This window comes from Megascapheus bottae, chromosome 12 (assembly GCF_031878675.1).
Source record: "Megascapheus bottae isolate mThoBot1 chromosome 12, mThoBot2.hap1, whole genome shotgun sequence".
Taxonomy (NCBI): domain Eukaryota; kingdom Metazoa; phylum Chordata; class Mammalia; order Rodentia; family Geomyidae; genus Megascapheus; species Megascapheus bottae.
The window spans coordinates 57,719,684-57,741,913 of record NC_143520.1 but is presented as its reverse complement, the minus strand read 5'-3'; the positions used below and the strand labels follow the sequence as shown (position 1 = coordinate 57,741,913).

General features: G+C 41.1%; 1 long non-coding RNA gene and 1 pseudogene across 1 annotated transcript in view; one reads left to right on the top strand and one right to left on the bottom strand.

Moving 5' to 3' along the window:
- The window catches only part of LOC150056610 (uncharacterized), a 138,816-nt gene that overhangs the window by 77,145 nt on the left and 39,441 nt on the right, over window positions 1-22,230 (bottom strand). Inside the window, exons 2-3 of the long non-coding RNA XR_016537279.1 lie at window positions 11,156-11,253; window positions 7,199-7,290 (exon numbers count right to left, since the gene is read on the bottom strand). This is a non-coding gene — a long non-coding RNA (uncharacterized LOC150056610). The remainder of the gene's footprint in view (window positions 1-7,198; window positions 7,291-11,155; window positions 11,254-22,230) is intronic.
- Window positions 20,236-20,504, top strand: LOC150056611 (non-histone chromosomal protein HMG-17 pseudogene; annotated as a pseudogene).

The window sequence follows — 22,230 nt, the reverse complement described above, 5'->3', positions numbered from 1 at the left end:
GACATCCAATCTCAACAGAAAATTTGATGCATGCTGGCACATACTTGTCAGCTGAGCTAACTGTAAAGTAAAAACAGGAAACCTGTGGTCCCGACAAGCGTAATCTGAAAAACAAGACCCTATTTGAAAAATAAAAGAAGTAAAAAGTGCAAGGGCATGGCTCAAGTGGAAAAGCATCTGACTAACAAGCATGAGACTCTGAGTTCAAACTTGAGTACAGCCTAAATAAATAAATAAATACAGGAGACAATCGGCAAGTTGGTTTCCTTTACTAGAATTGGGCTCCAGACCATTGTGAACCCAGTAGCAGTATAACCTGCTTTTAGGGGATAGAAGAACGGCTCAAGTAGTAGAATTCTTCCCAAGCAAGAACAAGGCCCAGAGTGCAAACCCTAATACCAGATCGTGGCTCCTTAAACTCTAGGGCAGGGCAAAGGAAATGGAAGAGATATGATTTTGAGGGGAATAGGTGGGCCCTTCCTCAACTCCCTTCCTTTCCCTAGAGCACATGCTTAAGATTTGTGGATTCTGAATGAGAACCCCAAACCCAGCTAAGCCTCTGCTTCACAAGGTCTTAGGTCAATAAATATCTTCAAGGTTTGGCTCACATTTAAAGTTATAAATTCCATATATTTCTAAATTCTTGAAACAGGCATACACTACCATCATCATGGTTTAGCTTCAAGATAAGTGATTTTTAGATTTATTTACAACTTTTTTTCAGATTACTCCATAGTATGTACTCACATTATATAAAACTTGTGAAAAAATAATACCTATCATTCCCTAAATCACAGCAATTTCTAAAGTTTACACTTACATTTTTTTAATGCTCTGTAACTGTAAATGTGCCTCTCTAAGGTGTCATAAAAGGCAACAGGAAAAATGAGTTTAAATGCACCGAGTTTTCCTGGCTAACGGCACATGGACAAAATAGCTTTCTCTACATTCAGCAGAAAAACCCAACCTAAGCCAGAAATCCTAGCCTGGACTGACAAGATCCTTGATGCATGCTTCAGGGACCTGACTACAACTGCTCTGACTCTCAGTTTCCTCATCAGCATAATCCAATTATTCAACAACAACTTAGAGATAATAACAGGCCAAGTACTAAACCAGGTATTGGGAGTCCAGAGAAGATAAGACCTGTACCTCCTGCACTCAGGAAAACAGACAAGTGAGAAAATAACAAGACATGTTATTAGCTCATTAGATCTTGCCAACAACTCTTTGTGGAAGGAGTATTAACTATGATCTGGATGTTTATATCTCCTTTAAATTCATTTGTTGTCATGCTAATCCATAAGTGGTGGTAGGAGGTGGGGCCTTTGGGAATAACTAATTGTAAGGACTCATGAATGAGTTTAGTATCTTTTTTTTTCTTTTAGCCCATCCTAGGGCTTGAACTCAGGGCCTGGGCACTGTCCTTGAACACCTTTTTGCCAAAGGTTAGTGTTCTGCCACTTGAGCCACAGCACCATTTCTGGCTTTTTCTGTGTATATGGTACCAAGGAATCGAACCTGAGACTTCATGCATGCTAGGCGAGCACTCTACCACTAGTTCACACTCCTGGCCTTAGATTAGTATCATTTTAAGAGACCCCTGGTGGGTGCTCAGTTCCAAGCCAACCCAGGCAGGAAAATCCATGAGTGTGCGTGTGTGTGTGTGTGTGTGTGTGTGTGTGTGTGTGTGTGTGTGTCCGTCATGGGACTTGAACTTTGGGCCTGACTGAGCGTTGAGTTCTTCAGCTCAAGGCTACTGCCCTACCCCTTGAGCCACAGAGCTACTTATGGTTTTCTGGTGGTTAAGAAACTCACAGATTGCTGTGCCCAGGCTGGCTTTGAACCGCAATCCTCTGGTCTGTCTTCTGAATAGCTAGGATTACAGGCATGAGCCTGAAAAGTCCATGAGATTCTTATCTCCAATGAACTACCCAGAAAAAGCCAGAAGCAGGGGTGTGGCTCAAGTGGTAGAGCACTAGCCTGGAGTGAAAAAACTCAGAGACAGCACCCAGGCCCTGAGTTCAAGCCCCAGGACAAGCACAAAAAGAGAGAGACCCTTGCCCAGTGCCAGTGACTCATTACCTATAATCTTAGCTACTCAGAAAGTTGAGATCTGAGGAGCTCAGTTCAAAGCCAGTTCAGGTAGGAAAGATTGTGAGATTCTAATCTCCAATTAACTACAAAAGGCCTGAGTAGAGCTGTGGCTCAAGTGGTAGAGCAGTAACTTTGAGCACAAAAGCTCAGGGACGGCACCCAGGCCCAAAAGCCTCTTGCCCATTCAGCCTTATGGCATTGTAGGAAGCAGCCCGTCATCACACATTAGATCTACTGGCACCTTGATCTTGAACTTCCCAGCTTCAAATGACATGACAATTCAAGTTTTATTGTCTCAAAGGCATCCTGTTTGTGGTATGTTATAGCCCCTGGATCAGACGAAGAGTACTATTTATTTATAGGTATGATGAGGATGGTGATGATGGTGATAAGTTCTGCATTTACTGGTGAGGATTCTAAAGCACACAGCTCTTTGAGACTTACCAGTCATGTGGCCAGCCATAACAAACTATCCTAGGTAGCCTGGCTTTAGAGAGTCTATACCATTAATCCTAAATTTGTAGACTATGCATACACCCCTAGCTTTTCTTCATGTTGCTTTCCTTATTTTTCAGAGAGGGTCTTGTTTTTATGCCAAGGCCGACACAGATTACAATTGTCCTACTTACAGTTCCTTTGTGATTTATGACAGGCAATACCATCGCTCCCAGCTTTTTACTAGTTGAGATAGAATCTTGCAAAGTTTTTGTCATGGCTGGCTTTGAACTTCTATCCTCCCAGGCTCCACCTTCCAAATAGCTAGGATTACAGGCTTGACCCACAGGGCCAATTCTCAATGTGCATATTTCAAATCCTTAATATTACTGATCAGACAGAGAGCATTAATTCAGCATATGACCCTTCTTTGTTCTACTGCATCACCCGTAGGACAGGTCTCCTGTCTTTCTCCGCTGTGGTATTAATTTTACTGCCCAGCCTCACATGATTGCTTCTAGCACAAAATCTGTCCCCATGTGCATGCCATTTGCCAGCCTTCAGTACCATTTGAAGGTTAGGTTTAATCTTCAGCCTCAACTCCCATCACTCTTGTCTGTCCTAAGAACAAATCCCACCAAGCAGCTCCCCATCTGAGAGAACTATGCTAGTACCTGGACTCTCTGTCAGCCTTTCCAACAGTCCCAGATGGCACGTCACGCCTTCTTTCCACAGCCTCTGCCCCAACTGTGGATTGGTTCTCACCTTACCATCCAGCTACCTAAAACACTGGTACTCCTTTCTGAAATTCATTGAGCCTGGAGTTGGGCCTAGTGGTAGAGTGCTTGCCGAGCATGCACGAAGACCCGGGTTTGATTCCTCTGTATTATATAGAAAAGCTGGAAATGGTGCTGTGGCTCAAGTGGTAGAGCTCTAGCCTTGAGGAAAGCCCAAAGACAGTGCCCCCAGGACTGACAAAACAAACAAACAGAGAACTTCTTTGCTTATGATCACAAACCTAACAAATGCACACACACACCAAGTGTCCGTGCAAACTAGGTGTGTTAAGCTACAAAAACTGATACAAGGAAAAGGTCGCTACTTGAAAGAAATGTATGTGGTTTTTAGCATTATTACAACATATTCCTAACATATACAAACACATATATACATATATCACTAAATATGTGTTGAGAACTTGTTTTGGGGACTGGTGAGAGAGTACCTAACAAGAGAGTGCTGAAGGTAATGTCATCAGAAAGTTTATAACATATTCTGAGTGGTGAAATAGACAAATATCAGAAAAAGTCAAACTTGAATACCACCTTTCCAAAGAGGTGACTTCAGAGCTGACACCCAAGAGATACACATAAGCTAACTATATGAGTAGCTGGAGCCAGATCTTCCCTGGCCATGAACGTAAGGACCCCAAGTGGAGAAAAGACTCTGAAATTTTGATATAGACGAGGCAAGGTATGAAATGGGGCTGCCATAAAGATTAAAGGAGAAAATACAACTAAAGTGCTCAGTAGAAGCTCAATAAATGTTATGTTGTCCATCAATAACACCATCATCACCACCATCACCATTATAATTGCCATCCTAGTTTTGAGAGATGTGAAATAGATTGTGCAAGCTTCTTATTAGAAACCTAGGAGTTAATCTAAAAGTAATTGGTGGATAGAGTTGGGAGAGCTGAGGAAAACGAAGAAAACTGTAACAATGGTCAGATGCATTGTACACATAAACTTACATGTTGAATTGAAACGCTTTTGTACAACTATTAAAAGATTACATATATTTAGAGACATACAAACACACATACATACATACAATGGCAAGCCATTGATGGACTTTCAATAGAACCAGTGACTCACATGTATAATCCTAGCTATTCAGGAGGGTGGAAACTGAAAAAATGAGATTCGAAGCCAGCCTGAGCAGGACAGTCCATGAGATTATTTTCTAGATAAGCCTTGAGTAAAAAGTTTAAAAACAGTGGCCAGACTCTGAGCTCGAGCCTCAGTATGGGCAAACAAAAACAGCATCCTAAGAGTCAGGAAGCCTTTGGAATAATCTAGACAAGAATTTGGCATCAAATGCTCAAACATTTATCTCTTATTTTGATTTTAGTAGGTTTTCTTTTTTTTGCATTTTTTATTGTAATTAGTAAAAGGGTTACATGATATTTGCCAGATAGAAGGTGCATTAATTCACGTACATTGATACCCTTTCACATGTCTTGGTACCCATTTCCCTCCCCCCCCAAACCCCCCACCCGTCTTGGTTTTCCCCCCTTCCCTATCAAATTTCAAATAACCAAATACAAATAAATTCAATATATCAGATATTTAGTAGGTTTTCTAAAGACAAAGTTCTGTGAGTTTTTGAATCTGCCCTGTACTTCAACAGTGGATGTTTATAAATCTTCGAATGTCAGGTTTAGTCACAGGTATATTTATATTGCCCCCTTAAGGATCTCGCAAGAGTGTTTTTCAACACTAGGGACCACTTCTCTGATTCTCTCTGGGCACCAAGAATGTAGCCTACAATTCAATTAAATTATGATACTATGTGGAGTTAGTATCAAAGAAGCTAAGGGCACAAACTAGCCCCATTACAGATCCCAGTCACTGGGCCCAGAACACATAATTGACTAGATGTAAGCCAAGAGTTCTGAGATCCCCTTTGTACTTAATCCTTTGCTCAAACAATGACCATAATTATGGAAGAGAACTTACTTACCATTACCCATTTATTCCAGAGATATAGGTGTCAAGGAAGGGGTAGGGGGAGTTCCATGCCCTCTCTAGGATACCCCTTACTGACCTAAAAGCTCTCCAAGCTTTACTGACCAGAAGTTTCTAGAGAGGTGGCATTACACAGACACAATCATTTCTTAGCTCATTCTCCAGCTTTCTGCCTTTGCTCAGGGGTTGAGAGAGGGTTTGAGGGCTGGGAGTCTGGTTTAGTGGTGGAGTGCTTGCCTAGCATGCACAAAGACCAGGGTGGATTCCTTGGTACCACACACATAGAAAAGCCCAAAGTGCTGTGGCTCAAGTGATAGAGATCTAGCCTTGAGAAAGCCCAAGGACAGCGCTCAGGCACTGAGTTCAGCCCCAGGACTGGCAAAAGAAAGAGAGACAGAGAGACAGAGACAGGGAGAGAGAGAGAGAGAGAGAGAGAGAGACAGACAGAGAGAGAGAGACAGAGACAGAGACAGAGAGACAGAGAGAGAGACAGAGACTGAGAAACAGAGAGATAGAGAGACAGAGACAGAGACAGAGAGACAGAGACAGACAGAGATAGACAGACAGAGGTGGGGAAGAGTTTGAAATTTCAGGCTTCTAGTCAAAGTTTGGTCTTTCTGATGACTATTCCCTATCAAAAGTTGTTGAAGGGCTTACCAGAATTGCTTCATTAAAACAAAAAAGTCCCTGTTGCTCCTATCATTCAGGAAATCCTTGAATTTGGGAGCTCAGTGTCAAAAATGAGGTACAAAGACTGTGTGTGTGTGTGTGTGTGTGTGTGTGTGTGTGTGTGTGTGTGTGTGTGTGATCTACATATAATTTTTTCCATGATCAGAACTGGACTAATTAAAATACTTTTTCAGAGAAGGCTATGTTTCTTAGTTGTATTTAGAATCAAATGTACAAATAAATGAAACATATTAATAATCTATAAGTAATTACTATGACCTTCTAGCATGCCATGTGCAGTGCCAGGCAAGCCTTGCCTGAGAAGCATGGGGCCTTCCAGGACTTCCATTCCATGCAGAAATCCCAGCGACTTTGCCTTTGTATTGCCAAATGTTTTGTTGGCATCATCCCTGGCATGTAATAAATGCAGGAACAAACACTAGAAAAATTGCAGAAAGAACCTCACTCTTGAAGAGCTTGTAATGCATCTGGAAATCAAATAGACACACAGACATCTAACTCTAGTCCTTACAAATCGACAGGTAAGAGGTATGACATATGACCAAAGCTTTTAGACTTTTGGGATAGCCTGGGCTGTACAGACATTGCTGTCTTTCAAGAGTTATTTTACCACTTCATGCCTTCCTTCATTTTCCACAGAGGGCAATTGTAGATGTAGATAATTCACCTAAGTGCTTGGGCCAGTGCCTAGAACAATGAAAATGCAATCAATTTGAACACCAAAGAGGATACGAGATCTGCTCTGAGTAGACCAGAATGTTTGTCTGGGTTAATAAGAAACAAGATTAATACTGAAATGATGGAAAGCCTGTGTGATCTGGCATCATGTGAGCCTTTGAGTGTTAACCTTCAGCAGAAAAGTCTCAGTTCTCCAAAAGAACTACTTACATTGGCAGCCCCTAAGCCAGACACCAGGACCTGGGGCCAGGTCCTCTGAGAGACCCTGTTGTGAAGTGTTGGCTCCAGAATGACCCCGAGGCATGGCTGTGGCTGAACCATGTCCAAGAAACCAATTACTCTACTTTGGACTAGAGGAGAGAGTGGCCCCCACTGCCAGTTTCAGCTGGGTACCAGCCACGTGTTGGCAGCCAGACTCTGGGAAAATGTGACCTCATGTTGAGTATTCTGCCCAGGCTTATCTCTACAGCATGTTTTTGGCCACTGCCATGGAGATAGTATAGAGCAATGAAACAGCGACTATTTCTTGGAGACATTGATTTACTAACCTGGGTTATAGTGGCAATAGGTTTCCTCTGTCTTCCCAGCCTTTCATCTCTATTCCAGTTGGGCATGGCATCCTCCTTGTCTCTTCTCTTTGCTGGTTTGGAAATGTTATAGGCATAAAATGTTGGTAACTAGAGCCAAACCATCCTTTCCATCTTCCATTCCTTTCAAACTATCCAAGGTATGTCACAACTCAGAAAGCCCAGCCAGAAAAGCAGAAAATAAGGCAAATGATTGATGCTCAGTCTCTGTCACATCAAGTTTTTTTTTACCCACTTTCAAATGTTATCTGACATGTTTGTAGAACAAGTTTTATAAAACTATATGACTTTGGGCCATCTGCTAATAGCCAATGCTGCCTAAAAGCAGCACTGAAGGAGTCTGTTGCTTCTTCTTCCAACTGTCAACTACTGCTTTCTACTTATATAACATTCATTCATGTAAGAATTTATCACTGTTTCTTTAGAATAGAAAAAATTCGAATATCACACAAAGGGGAGGCCAGGTAATGGAGTCGCTGCCTGCTTGGATGACAGCCTCCACACTTATTAACTAGTAATTGGAGCAAATCACGTCATTAATCTATGTCTCGGTTTCCTTCTCTGTGACAATGGGATGATGGGATGTTTTTATTAAAAATGAATGAGATCATACATGTAAAATATTTACAGGTGCAACTGAAACATAGAATGTCCTTACTTGTCATCTTCCAGGAATGCTCATACCCAAAGCCTCTAACCAAGTCACTATTACCATTGCCATGGTTTGTTGCTTAGCTCTACTGATTTACAAATACAAATAGGTATATAGAGCATTCTTTTCTCAACTTAAGTATCTTTCTTGCTATTATATAGGTGATCTATAGATGGGTTACATTTATATTAGTTAGATATTGACTACATTCTTTTTGGACAATGTCACCCCTTCTGCACTCTCTCCCAGGTTTTCCCTTCTGTCCCCACACACAAGTTGCACAGTTCATTTTCAACATAGGGGCTAGTGAGTACCACTGCTGCATTTGCTTATCCTTGTCAACATAAGAATCTTAATTTAAGATGATCGTATTAGTTGAAGTTTTCCAGAAAAACAGTGATATAGATACTAGAGGAGATGTATCATTAGAATTGATCTATTTGGTTTGGACAAATGGGACTGCATTATACTGCAGAGCTTCTGTGTGGCAAAGGACATAGCTAGCAAGTTAAATAGAAAGCCCACAGAGTGGAAGAAGATCTTCACTAACCATACAACAAAGACCTCGTATCTAAAATATATCAACAGCTAAACAAAATGAATCACTCCAAAACTAATCTTCAAAGAAACAACCATCCCATTAAAAGATGGGCCTAAGACTTAAAGAGACACTTCTCTGAAAAGGAAATAAGAATGGCCTATAGACACATGAAGAAATGCTCCACATCTCTGGAAATAAAGAATGTGAATGCAAATCAAAACAACTCTGAAATTTCACCTCACTCCAGTTAGAATGGCCATTATCAAGAACTCTAATAACAACAGATGCTAGAGGGGATGTGGCCAGGAAGGATCACTACTACTCTGTTGGTGGGAGTGTAAACTCGTTCAACCACTATGGAAAGCACTATAGTGATTCCTCAAAAGACTAAACATAGAGCTCCCCTATGACCCAGCAGTTCCACTACTTGGTATTTACCCAATCATCCAGAAACAAGGACATACTAAATCCACTAGCACAACAATGTTCATTGCAGCACTATTCACGATAGCAAAGATATGGAACCAACCTAGATGTGCCTCAGTTGATGAGTGGATCAACAAGGTGTGGTATTTATACACAGTGGAATTCTATGCTGCAGTCAGAAAGAACGACATTGCCCCCTTAGCAAGGAAATGGAAAGACTTGGGGAAAAAAATCATATTAAGTGAAGCCAGACACAAAGGAACATAAGCTCAATGGTTTCCCTCATTTGTTATAATTAGTACATATTTAGGACTCTCCTAGCAGAGGATTACAATAGCTCAAAAACACAAAGCCATATAGGATGAGGCTAAATGAAAGAACCTCCAGGGTATGGAAACAAGAGTCATATAATGTGTGATTGTTTCTTAATGTACTATGTTATTTCTCATCTCTTTTGTTGTCCCTTGGTTATTGTTATATTGTTACAGTATCTTACCTTGTTTTCTAGTATATTGTATATATGATTGTTTGTTTATCTGAAATAGGAAGGGGAAGGGGGAAAACAAGATGGGGGTGGGGGAGGGAAATGGGGACAAAAACATGAGAAGGGGTATCAAAGTGTGTGAAGCAATGCACCTTCTATCTGGCGAATATAACTGTGACCCTTCTATTAATTACAATAAAAAGAAAATTTAAAAAAAGAATTGATCCATTTGATTAGAGAGAGACTGGGACTGCCCACGATCTGCTATGGACATACATCCTTGACACCTAGTGATTGATTTTCACAACTAAACAAAACAAAACTAGAAATTGAGAAAAACTAGTTGTGGGATTCAATCAGAATCTAAAGGCCTAATGATCTACGAGCTATATTTTCTGGTTAAAGTAATAAGTAATAAAGTGCTCTAAGATTCAGGGAGTACTAGATGAGTATGCCAGATTAAGAAGAGAGATCCAATTTCCCCTCCCTTCACTTTTTGAATATGATCTGACTATTATGGTTTGGATCTTAAGTGTTTTCCGAAGGCTCTGGTGTGAAAGGCTGCACCATGAGTTACTGGGAAGGGGTGGGATCCTTAAGGAGCAGCTCAAGTAGGAGAAGATCTTAGGGTCTCCACTCTTTCTTCCTATCACCTGTATTTCTGTTTCTCAGCTGCCATGAGATGAGGATCTGTACCACCACACTCCACTACTGTATTGTATCACCACAGTCCAAAGCAACAGAGCCAAGCCCGTGGAGCTTCAGCCCTTAAATCACACACCAAAACAAACCACACCTCCTTTTAAGCTGATTATCTCAGGTATTATGTACCCGCAATAAAATTAACTAACACAGGCCGGGAGTTTGGCCTAGTGGTAGAATGCTTGCCTACCATGCATGAAGAACCCGGGTTCAATTCCTTGGTACCACCTACATAGCAAAAAGCCACAAGTGGTGCTGTGGCTCAAGTGGTAGAGCCCTAGCCTTGAGAAAATCCAGGGACAGTGCTCAGGCCCTGAGCCCAAGACCAGGACTGGCAAAAAAAAAATAAATAAATAAAATAAAATAAAATTAACTAACACACAGGCCTTCAATAGATTGAGTATTGTCAAGTTTGTTTGTTTTTTTAACTTCTTTGGACTGACACACAAATCTCTTCCAGAATCATATTCACTGGCTTGGCATGTTTAACAAGCTATCAGAGTATCCATAAGCTCAGTCAAGTTGGTATATAAGGGAAGCAGTCATAATGATGATAAAGGTAGCATTAAGCTGGACATGGTGGCATGTACCTAATATCCCAAGTACTTGGCAAGCTGAAGCAGGAAAGTTATTTGAGCCTAGAAAATTGAAGCCATTGTAAGCAATGCAGCATGACTCCCACCTCAGTGAAAAAAGCCACAAATAGTAGCAGTTAATATTTATTTGCTGCTTTCTGTGTTCTGGACTCTATGCCATTTGTATACATTTCCTTATTTCATTTTATTATAATTAAGGGATTCCAAAGGCTGGGTATAGACTAATGCTGACTCAAGATTTAACTTTGTGTGTGTGGGGGGGGTAACTATAATTTGAACAGTCTTACTTCACACATTAAAAAGTTAACCCACTCTACTTTGTTTCATTTTGTTTTATAAAGTCTAAAATCTGTTTCTCACCCTAATTCTGAGATTATGGTAGATGTTATTGGAATGAGAACCAAGGCTCAGATAAGTTAGCAATTTCCCCAAGGTTATACAACTAGCAGATATCAGAAGCTTGGTGTGACTGCAGACCCTGGTTCCTAAGTTCTTTATAATGCTACTGAGAGCCTACCACTCATTTGATTTCCACAGATGACCTTTTAGAAAGTTGTGATTCACCATTTTTCAGAATAGTGTTGAAGAAGGTATTTGCATCGCCCCACCTATAATCTGAAAATACAAAGCGAGAGTTAGAATGCATTGATCTCAGAATCCACTCCTGTTCTTTTATAACCTATGATGTTCTACTAGAGGCCAGTGTATCACAGATGGCTGAGCAATGTGCTCTGATCTCCTGAGACTCATAACCTTTGAGGCACTCAAGCAATTCATCACTGACAGGCATTGTACTGAGAGCTTCCCAGGGCCCTTTGAGAGGCTAGAAGGAAGGAAGAAGTCAATTCTGAGGCCTTTGCACACATCCCTAATAACATTGCAATATTTTGCTAGATCATTCTTAAATAATCCTGTGTGTGTCTTAAAGTTTTATAGTATTATTTCTTTTCTTTTGTGTGGGTGTGGGTACAGTGGCTTGAACTCAGCACTTGGGCATCCGTTAGCTTTTCTGCTCAAGGCCGGCACTCTACAACTTGAGCCACAGCTCCATTTATTCATATCATTTTTTCTTATGAGCTCAGGGTAGGAAAATAGTAGATATTTCTTGTAATATAATCAGATGTTTCAATTTATTCACTTCAGTGAGAATTTCTTAGAATATATAGGCTAACACATTTTATTCATAAAGTTAAAAAAACTAATAACAAATATTTTAGGGCCAGGGCTGGGAATATAGCCTAGTGGTAGAGTGCTTGCCTTGTATGCACAAAGCCCTGGGTTTCATTCCTCAGTTACCACATACGTAGAAAAAGCCCGCAGTAGTGCTGTGGCTCAAGTGGTAGAAATAACCAACAAACAAAAAACAAACAAACAAAAACAAAAAACAAAAAAAAACCTACAAAAAATATTTTAAATCACCTTAAATACTTTAAATGCAGCTTCTAGTATCTCCTAAACAACAAAATATTTCTGTTTGTATCTTTAACTGCTTATTCTTTTTTGCCAGTCCTGGGCTTGAGCTCAGGGCCTGAGCACTGTCCTTGGACTTTCTCAAGGCTAGAGCTCTACCACTGGAGCCTCAGCACCACTTCCAGCTTTTTTCTCTGCATGTGGTACCGAGGAATCAAACCCAAGTCTGTGTATGCTATGCAAGCACTCTGTCGCTAGGCCAAATTCCCAGCCCAAGAACCTAATCTTGTAGCCTAAGCTCCACATTGAAACATACACACACACACACACACACACACACACACACACACACACACACACACCTTGCTTTTCTGATACTAAGGCTTGAACTCTGGGTCTAGGCACTGTCCCTGAGCTTTTTCATCCAAGGCTCTACCATTTGAACCATAGCTCCACTTCCAGTAGAAAGATAAGAGCCTCACAGACTTTCCTGCATGGGTTGGCTTTGAACACTGATCCTCAGATTTTACCCTACTTATTAGCTAGGATTACAGGTGTACGCCACCCATGGTTAGCTCACATTTATATTCTTATTTAGTAGCTTATAGATAACAAAAATACAGGAAAATACTAATGTAATGGCAGCCAAAAGACAAGAAAATAAAGCTTTAAGCACCAAAACAGGTAGCAGGTAAAATACCTACAAGTGAAATGCTTCTCTCCAACTCATGCTGTGAAGCTGAGTCAGATGCTTCCAACATGGGCAACTCTGACAATGCACAGCTTAGCAAAGAATAGATGGTTAAAGGTACAGTCAGGCAGACAGCATTAGCAAAGAGTTGTGTCCTTGGACTTTGCCTCTGAGGGCTAATGTATCACTGTGCTTCCTAAAACATGGGCAGCCAGCTGGATTCCCACATTGGGTACTAGAAATTGCCAAGTTCTAACCTTTGGGGAAAGATTTGTTTTCTGGCCTCAGGGGACACAAACCTCTGCAATTTATGGTGTTCTTGAATCCTGTTCATTTAGTGCAAACAATTCTTGGCTCAAGACTGAGGAACCAGGTTTGCATTAACCTATAGGCCTATTTTTCCTCCTTAATCTGTTTTCCTATTCACTTTTTTCATAAATATGTATGAAGGGCTTGCATACACTGAAAATTGTCTATAGTCTTGTAGCCCAAGGCTATAAGAAACTCAGTCAAGTTGGATGTTAGACATTAGCCAGTCACATTAGTCACACTAGTGATTGTGTATTCAGAATAGGGGTAAAGAGACTCAAGAGGGAACTATGGTTCTGGAAGAGCAAATAAATTTATCCTACATTAAAGTGTCACTGAAGAAATTTCTAGACCAAGGCAAATAAATCTGCAGAAGGGATGAAGAGGTGACATGAAGAAAGGAGAGCTGGGAGTAGCCAGGGCTACATCACGTAGGGTAGGAAGGTCTAATTAAGAATTGAATCCACAAAGCTGGGTGATATTGGCTAATCCTAGCTATTCAGGAGGCTGAGATCTGAGGCCTGTAGTTCGAAGCCTGCCCAGATAGGAAAGCCCATGAGACTCTTAAGTCCAATTAACCACCAAAAAGCTGGAAGTAGAGCTGTGGCTCAAGTGGTGGAGTGCTAGGCTTGAGTGAAAAAACTAAGGAACAGTGTCCAGATCCTGAGTTCAGGCCCCAATACCAGTATAAAAACAAACACAAACAAAAGAATTTGTTCCATATCTAAATGGTAGGAGCCTGGGGAGTGCTCTAAGCAGGAGATGATGTGATCAGATGTGCCCTTTGGCAAGATAGCCTTCTGGCAGTATGAAGATCAGAAGGGGAAGAGAGTTTGCAAGAGAATCTGAAAGATCAATTAGTACACTGTTAGTCTCACCACACCAGATGCTGGTCTGGCCAAAACAAGAATTCCCACAGTGAATGATGAGAATGTACGTGGTACTGCAACTCTAGAAAAGAGGATGACAGTTTCTTTTTTTTTTTTTTTTTTACTAAACTAAGCACTCTTATCATAAAATCTAACCATCCTCGGTATTTACTCCCCAAAAGCTGGAAGTTTATTTCTATACAAATATTTGTACATGGAGGTTTCCAGAAGTTGCCTAAACTTGGAAGCAGTCAGGATATCTGTCCGCAGGTGAAGTGAATAGTGAACTGTAGTTTATTTTCACAAAGGGACATTAGTCAGTGCTGTTACCCAGAAATGCATCATGGAGCCATGAAGACACACAAGACACTCAGATGAATATTACTAAGTGAAAGAAGCCATCCTGGAATTCTCTCTGGGTGATTATAACCCTATGATATCGTAGAAAGGCAATCCTATGGCAACAGTGAAAAGAATGACTTCCAGTATTGGGGTGAGGAAGCGGATGAAGAGGCATCTTGAAAAACAAAAGAACCTGGGTGCAGCTACTCAGGAGGCTGAGATCTGAGGATCACGGTTAAAAGCCGGGAACTAAAGACCACGAGACTCCAATTAACCACCTGAAAACCTGAAGTGGGGCTGTGGCCCAAGGGGTAGAGTGGTAGCCTTGAGCTGAAGAGCTCAGGGATAGCGCCTAGGCCCAGAGTTCAAGTCCCATGACTGACCAAAAAAAAAAAAAAAAAAAGATGAGGGGCCAGGAACATTGCCTAGTGGTAGAGTGCTTGCCTAGCATGCATGAAGCCCTGGGTTCAATTCCTCGGTACCACATACACAGAAAAAGCCAGAAGTGGTACTGTGGCTCAAGTAGGAGAGTGCCAGCCTTGAGCAAAAAAGTGTCCAAGGACAGTACCCAGCTCTCCTGAGTGCAAGCTCCAGGACTGGCAATAAATAAATAAGATGGTCCAAGCTATAGGCAAGGCTCAGAGTAAAACACCTGCCTGCAAACAAAGTCCTGAGTTGAAACCCAAATACTACCCAAAATAAAACCAAAAATGAGTGTAGTGATCAAGACAACACAGAGGCAATGAAGATGCCGAGAAGAAATACTGAAGATAAATAAGATAAGACCAAATATGGATTGGTTGTAAGAGTAGGAAAGAAAGAGGAGTTTCGGGTGGTACCTGGTATCTAGCTTTGGGAACAGGGTAAGATACTATTGCTATTTAGTAAGACAGGACTCTAGGAAAAGACTAGTTGGTAGAGGGAAAACCATGATTCAGACAGTGCTTTTGAAATAACCAAGTCAAGTTCACCTCTATGCACTGGACCCAGAGGAATCAGAGGTGGAGATACAAACCTAGGATTTATCGATTTGTCATGAATAATTAAGATGAGAATGAAGTCCTCAAGGCTAAGAGAGTATATAACATTAAAAGAGGAAAGCGCTTTGATGTGTCTTTAGGAATTCTAGCACATAGCTTGGTAGAAGATTTAGTTTAAAAAAAAAAAAGCCTAAAGGGCTGGGAGTTTGGCCTAGTAGTAGAGTGCTTGCCTAGCATGCACAAAGACCCGGGTTCGATTCCTCGGCACCACATACATAGAAAAAAGCTGGAAATGGTGCTGAGGCTCAAGTGGTAGAGCTCTAGCCTTGAGAAAGTCCAAGGACAGTGCTCAGGCTCTAAGCCCAAGCCCAGGACTGGCAAAAAAAAAAAAAAGCCTAAAGTAAGTTTTCTACAAAAGTATTCTCTCCCATGTACAGGTTTTTATCAAGGCTCTTTATTCATAATTTTGCATTTTTAAGACAGCCCTCATAATTAAAAGTCTTTCCAGGCCAGGAGTTTGACCTAGTGCTGGAGTGCTTGCCTAGCATGCACCAAGACCAGGGTTCAATTCCTCAGTACTACATACACGGAAAAAGCCAGAAGTGGTGTTGTGGCTCAAGTAGTAGAGCTCTAGCCTTGAGAAAGTCCAAGGACAGTGCTCAGGCCCGGAGTTCAAGCCTCAGGATTGGCAAAGAAAAAGAAAAGACCCCTTCCATCTCCACAAAACCTGTGACCAGGATAAATAAATCTGTCATCATCATCATCACCATCATCACCATCACCATCTTCTAGTTAATACATTACAGTCAAAATGAAAACTAAATCACTAAACATGTATATAATTATATTATTAGAAAATTGTTTACAATACATTAAAAAATGAATTGTAGCTGGACACGGTGGCTCATGCCTGTAATCCTAGCTATTTAGGAGGCTGAGATCTGAGGATCAAGGTTCAAAGCCAGAGGCTGAGATTTGAAAATTCAGTCAGCCCGAGCAAGAATGTCAATAAGACTCATCTCCAATTGACCAGCAAAAAGCCAAAAGTGAAGTCTTGGGTGAAGTGGTAGAGTGCCAGGAGTGAGCTGAAGAAGCTGAGTAAGGAGTCCCAAATTCAATCACTAGCATTACCACAAAATGAAATCAAATATGCCAGGAAGGGGAAAGGAGAAGGGAGAGGGGAGAGAGGAAGGAAGGTGAAGAAGGGGAGGGGAAGGGAGAAGAGGAGAAAGGAAGGAGGGAAGGGGAGAGGTGGGAGAAGAGGGGAGAGGACAGAGGACAGAGGACAGGAGAGTTTTCTTGGGAGCACAGTGTGAAAGGGTAGTTCAAGAGGTGGTAGAGCTGAGAAGAGGCAGAGATGAGCATGTCTGGAGGAAGAGGAAGAAGCAAAAAGAAAAACTGAAGATGAGGAAAATCCTTGTATTATATGGGGAATTTCTCTCACTTTCCTCCTTGCACATGCTTCTATGTGGCTCTGAAGGCTTAAGGATAGTGCACCTGCTAAAAGGTTCTGAGACTACCTCTCTATTAGAAGGACCTGAACCATGGGGTGGACGCAGCTAGCCACCTCTTCTTTTCATTAAATGCAGAGTATTTTTGCTGTACTTAAGGGAGACAGAAATAATTGGACAGATTAATTAATAGTCTTTCATGATTCTGTTTCTAGCAGGTGCTTGGCTCACACCCAGGAGTGAAATAATTCTTTATTATAAATTGATTTTCCAGTGAATAGTGTTATTGATACTAATGATTAGAGTCAATTTACCATTAACTACACTACTGAGTAGGGCAAGAATGCTCATAGTCGGGAATGTGCAATTATTTTTTTTAAGGTTTTCCATTGTTCTCAGGTATTTAGCTCTTTTTAGCGTGTGTTTACCCTTCTTAAATTATGCCTGACCTGGGATTATTTGGAAATGAGTTTGCCTTCTCAGAGGTAACCAGTCCAGCATTCACCCCTTGCACTCTCTTCACCCCCAAACCTGCTTTGTTCTCTTCAGTAATAATAAAGCTATTAGGAGCAGGATATATTCAAATGACCATGAGAGTAATTAGTGAGCTTCATTCTAATCTGCCTTAAAACATTTTGAGATCAATTCAAAAATGGGTCACAGACCCCCTTGTAAGTCTTGATACTTTGAAACTACTACATGAAGGAAGAGAAACATTAGAACTTATTGCACTAGGGAGGAACTTTCTGAGTAGAGTTGAGGAGGGAGAGAGAGACAGAGACAGAGAAAGAGAGATAGAGAGACAGAGAGAACTGGAAAGTGGGGTTGCAGCAAGCTAAAAGGTTTTGGCACAGCAAAGATAAAAGGAGCCTACAGGGGGCGGGGAGGGTGGTTTAGTGGTAGAGTGCTTGCCTCGCATGCATGAAGCCCTGGGTTCTATTCCTCAGTACGACATACACAGAAAAACTCAGACAGGGCAGTGTGGCACAAGTGGTAGAGTGCTAGCTTTGAGCAAAAAGAAGTTCAAGGACAGTGCCCAGGCCCTAAGTTCAACCCCCAGGACTGACAGGGAAAGGAAAAAAAAGCCTATAGAATGGGAGAAGATCTTTACCAGTTATACATCTGACAAGGGCCTAATAACCAGAATATACAAGAAGTTCAAGAAATTGACCCCTCCTCCAAAGAATCAAGAACCCTATTAATAAATGGGCAAAAACCCCTACAGATTTCTTTTTTTTAATGCAAGACTAATACTCTGCCACTTGAGCCACAGCAACACTTGTGGCTTTTTCTGTATATGTGGTAAGGGGAAATTGAACCCAGGACTTCGTGCATGCTTGACGAGCACACTACAACTAGGCCATAATCCCAGCCCCTAACTACAGATTTCTAAGGAGTAAAAATGGCCAATAAACACATGAACAAAATTATCAACATCTTCAGCTACAAGGAAAATGCAAATCAAAACACTGAGATTCCATCCCACCCCAGTAAGACTGGCCATCATCAAGAATATAAACAACGAGGGGCCGGTAGTTTGTCCTAGTGGTAGAGTGCTTTCCTAACATTCATGAAGACTCAGGTTCGATTCCTTGATACCACATACATACAAAAAGCAGGAAGTGGTGCTGTGACTCAAGTGGTAAAGTACTAGGCCTTGAGAAAGCCCAAGGATAGTGCTCAGGCCCTTAGTTCAAGCCCTAGGACTGGGAAAAAAAATAGAGGATAGTGAGGAAAGGGGATCAAGATGCATTGTGCTAATAGATACTCATTACCTGATTCTGTATAACTGTACCACCATGACAAGAAAATAGAACAACATGTTCCATAGATAGATAGATAGATAGATAGATAGATAGATAGATAGATAGATAGATGATAGATAGATAGATAGATAGATAGATAGATAGGAAGGAAAACAATGTGTAGAACAGGACCTGAAATCCAAGCCTCCTAACCCAGAGCTTGTGTTCTGTCTTCTGCCCAACAAGGACTTGGGAAATTGCTGTTTTGAATGAGGCCTCGATTTAGAGCAGGGGCTCAGAGACAGTTGGATCTTGGCAATTGTCCTCAGTGGCTCTAGACATTGATATTTGAGGGTGTAGTGGTGTGGTGAGTAATGAAGACCACAAGAAAGCTGAGCAGTAACTCATCTCCTGTCCATGCGAGGACCATGTCCCTTGCTGATTCAATCCAGACACTCGGGGCTGGGATGTAGCTCAGGGGCAAAGCACTTGCCTAGCAAATGCAGCATCCTGGGTTTGATCCCCAATACCAAAAAAAGACCAAAAAAAAACACCACAGTTAAAAAAACAAAACAAAACAAAACAAAAAAAACAACAAACCAGACACATGGATTCTTAATCATTCTAGAATTGTAAGAGGCAACATAAAAACTGCTATTGTTAGCCCCATGGTTTAACAAATAACAAGTCCCCCCTGACTCCCTACATTTAATTTGTGTCCTTTGAATCTGAGCCATTCTCTCTTGCAGTCACTTTACAATCACATTGAACCTCCAGGAAGCATGGATTCCATCAAGAGGCATCTTGTAACAAAAGGCAAACAGTTGCTCAACAGGCAATGCCATCCTAATCTTTTTTTTCCTTTTTATTATTCCATCTTATTATCTTGTGATAAAGGATGAAACTTCCCCAAAGGAAAGGAACAGCCAAAAACTCAGTACACCAGACAACAGGATTCCTGTTCCCCTCAGGTGAGTAAATGGTAACTATGTCTCCAGAGCCTTTCTAGAGAGATGCTCCAGAGAAAAGCCTGAGATGGTGGCCAATGAGGCCTCATCTATGACTTTGGACTGTTTTAATTATACATACCTTTTTATCCCCTGTCCTCAGTTTCCTGTCTATTTAAAACTAAGTCAGATGTCTGTATCCCTGAAGACAGCTGAAATATGTACTCTAATGCTGTCTCCCCATGGCTGTCATGTCATAAATCTTTCTCTGCCCTTTACCATGTCTCTTTATTTGACATACAGGAGTTAGTGCAAACGTGACGTGTGAGACTCCTGGAGTTTGGGATTAGGGTCTAAAAATCTGGCTTCAAAATGAATGTACTTCTAAATCCTTCTGGTTGTAGGTAAAGCTTGTTCCTCATTGTTTTCTCTGCCTGCCAATAATTTCTCTCTGGTTTGTTTTTAATAAGACTCTTCCATTCGTCAGAGGCACTAGCGGATAAATTTTTCATTTTTAATTTACGGAAGTAGTCAACTTTCTTTAACCTTTTGAAAAAGTCTATTTTCCAACCCATTTGATCAATTTGGCTGTTTTTGGTTTTTCAAAAACTCCTCATTTTTATGACCCCCCCATTTAGTCACTATAAAAACTGAATGCATGCTTATTGTATAGTTATATAAAGAGATGAAAAAATTGTTCTTTTTTTTATTCCTTCCTTTCTTTACACCTATGACTTTCTGCTATTTTTTTTAAAAAAATCTATGAGGGGAAGAAGAGGCTAGAATGACCCCCGGAATGACCAAAGCCGCACATCGCTGCATCCTCGCCCAGCGCCTCTGTCCTGCAGCCACCATGCCCAAGAGAAAGGCTGAAGGTGATGCCTTCAGATAAAGCAAGGTGAAGGAAGAGCCATAGAGAAGATCCGCCAGGTTGTCTGCTAAACCTGCTCCTCCAAAGCCAGAGCCCAAGCCTAAAAAGCCCCTGCAAAGAAGGGAGACGAGGTACCCAAAGGGAAGAAGGGCAAAGCCGATGCTGGCAAGGATGGGAATAACACGGCAGAAAATGGAGATGCCAAAACAGACCAGGCACAGAAAGCTGAAGGTATTGGAGATGCCAAGTGAAAGTGTGCATTTTTGATAACTGTGTACTTCTGCTGACTGAACAGTTTGAAATACTATTTTTTATCAAGTTTTATAAAAATGCAGAATTTTGTTTACTTTTTTTAAATCTATATCGTTAGCACAAGGAACACTTGTTTTGGGGAAAGGAGCATCTGTCACTAACAGAATGTCTCCAAAGCTGCATAAATAAGGGAGAACACCTTTCCCTGCTGGTTTTGAGAGGCTTCTTGTTGGCTCCCTGACACACAGCAACCTTGGCACAAATACCTTGTGAGGTGGGAAAACTCAAAATCATTTTTGTCCTCCTCCTTCTCCATCCTCAGCATAGACTTACCTCCCTTAAATCCACAAGCCAGTTGGGACCTTGACCCTCCCCGCCCCCCAATTGGTTTTTCCAGTGTGCCAGGCAGTCTGGACTTCACAGTGGCATCACTGAAATGATGTTCCCTAAAAGAGCAGTGGTTTCCTCTAAATCATGAATTTTCAGAATGATAATTCTGCCATTTTCATTTCCTGAAAGTCAGGGCCGGCTTGTGAAAAGTTGTTAAACAATATGTTTAATGTGAAATGTCAACCCTCACTCTAAAGTTCCCCTATTCAGAGCTTCAAATGAAGATGTCATTGGGTTTTATAATGGCTTTCTGATTTTGATAGACCATCCAAGAAGGGAGTTTGAAAGTTGTTTAAAAAAAAAAAAGATTGTCTGCCCATATCCTGCCTGAAATACCATGATGTTTATGAAAAGTATCTTTAATAAACCTGGATACAGTTTGAAAAAAATCTATGAGGGATACAAAGAAAATAACTCATCAGTTTATTCAGAGGAAATCAGTCCTGACAAAAGTTTATGAGAAGTGAAGGTCTAATATGTTCATTTTAGCATTTAATTAACAGCTTGTACTGACCTGATCTGTCTGTGGTTATCTAGCTCTTTCGATATTGTTTTCATTTTCTGTCTTGTGATGACCTTTTTGCTTCACTCTCTTTTCACCACCTTTTACTATAAAGCACTACTTTTCTTTTTTTGATAAATAAATTGTTGTGATAGAAGAAACAAAAACAGTGTTTGCTAGTTGCTAAACTCTACCAGGGTCTCACAAAGAACATGTCACCCTCTTGCTCAAATATATGGGTATGTATATTTAGGTGCATGTAGCCATAAATGTGTAGCCCAACCTAAATATCCATACATGGCTACTTAAGTAGTTAATACTTGGCAGCAAATAATTAGCACGAAGAGCAGAACAGTTTGCAATCAGCCAGCTCATGGATTCAAGGATAATGGCAGAATATCACATCTGTGATATTCTACTTGATTTGTTGGCATTTGCCTTGGCCCTGGGCTGTGTGGGATTTGGAGTGCGTGTTTGGCCTTTAGGACCAGGGCAGCTGGTAGCTAACACAGTCTAACAGCCATGGGTTCTGTCCAACCAGCAGCTGTGTCTATTAGGGCACAGAATTGCAGAAGGAGTCCTAGAAACCACAACCAGTGTTCCACTTACATTCCATAGGCTGCTCTCATGACTGTCCTAAGAAGAAAAGAGGTTGGTGTATTTGCCAAGCCATTGATATAGTTTCTTCAAACCATATTTGGAGTAGACATTAGTAACCTCGTTTAATAGCCGAAAAAAGAAACAGATTTAGAAAAAGTAAACTGATAGGAACACCACTAAACACAGACCTTGCCAGGCCCCAGTAGCTCATACCTGTAATCCTAGCTACTGAA